Consider the following 1,700-nt stretch of genomic DNA (forward strand, 5'->3'; position numbering starts at 1 on the left):
CAAAAAAACCACCGAGCTTTTCAAAACTACCACCACCGCGACCCTTCCTTGATCGCTCAGTTCTCCGTCGGCAACCCACTATCAACAACCGTCAACTATTGTTCAACACTCCCTCTGCTCCAAGTTTCGTTCACTGTTCCGACCCTCTTCCACCCTTATTCAAAGTTTCAAAAACCACCAAGCAACTATGCAAGCTTTTTGCTTCCGTTGCGACTCACCGAAATGATTTAGGCAAACAAATTGGTTGTGGGTTCTGAGCTAGGCAGGGGTATCTTGATAAGGAGCTGACAGAGAGTGCTTAATATCTTCAGCACAACGAATCATCAAAAACATATTTTGAACAACAACGCTACTGCACGTCGGAAACCACTTACCATTCTTCCACACCATCCTAAACCTCAAAAATCAAACAGCAACAGACCGTGAAACTCTCATAAAGAATTTGACGCCATTCCCAGTAATTTCACATCAACAATAACACTTGGAGTTTGGTAACAGTGCAGGTTCGATTTTCTTTTCACATTTCTATCTGTTATTCAATGTTGTATCCTGATTCAGACATTAATTGTGTGTCCATTCTATGATTCTGTCATAATATAATGCTGAAAATATGCTTGTACCGTTGTTGCTGCTGCGTTACTTGTGATGCTGAAAATATACTCATTTTGTTTGTACTGTCTCTGTCGTTGCATCATTTGTGGTGCTATAAATACATTTATATTGTATTGTTATTGTCATTCCATTATCTCAATTTATTTCAACACTGTTTTTTAAAGTTTGTTTCAATAATATGTCTTAGTTTTATATTTGAACTTCATTTTGTTTTCTTTATGGAACAATAATAATATGAAGAGTTAATATCATTTGTTAATTATAATTACAATTACAATTACGTAGAATAGCATATTTGTTATAATTTTATTTTAAGTAATTGTTTTCTTCTTTTAGTTGTAAATAGACTATAGTTTAGGGAGTTAAAAAAGGAATACATGTAAGTGAGACTTTTACTGAATGGACAAAAATGTGAGCATTCATATTCATGGTGTGTTGTTTTCTAAATAATACTATTTTTCCCTATATGATAATGATTTAGAAATGAGCTAATTGTTTTCATCTTTTAATTTTAAATAAACTGTAGTTTAGGTAGTTAAAAAGGAATTCATATAGAAATATAATTTTAATTTCTTGAGATGGTTATCTTTTTTCCATGTGAGTTGGTGTCATTGTTGGTAGTTTTTTTTTGTCTGGGGCAGTTTAAGACATACTGGAATTTGATAACATGGTCTCTTTGACACTTGACATGAAGATTATATGAATTGTGGTTATAATTTATATTGAGATCAATTCATTCTTACTTTAGAATTCTGGTTTATGTTTAGACATTGTATAGGTCAGAGAGCAGTAACATAAACAACAACATAGGAATCATTGTTCTTTGTAAATATTATATAAAAATAGATTATTACCTCCCAAAAAAAAACTATTGTATGTATGTTCCTGTTTTTTCCGGGTATTTGATTACTGTCCGTAGAGCTAGCTGCTCGAGTGTTTGTCACCTTTTCAATTAATTCATTTTTTATTAAAAGATATTTTCTTATTAAAATCAGTTGAGAATATTGAGTTGGACTTTCTTTGTCTCTCGACATCTCGATTATTTGGATGATGGCCGCACTTAGTCTCCCGTTCGAATATTCGTCAAT

This window comes from Lathyrus oleraceus, chromosome 1, assembly GCF_024323335.1.
Source record: "Lathyrus oleraceus cultivar Zhongwan6 chromosome 1, CAAS_Psat_ZW6_1.0, whole genome shotgun sequence".
Lineage (NCBI taxonomy): Eukaryota > Viridiplantae > Streptophyta > Magnoliopsida > Fabales > Fabaceae > Lathyrus > Lathyrus oleraceus.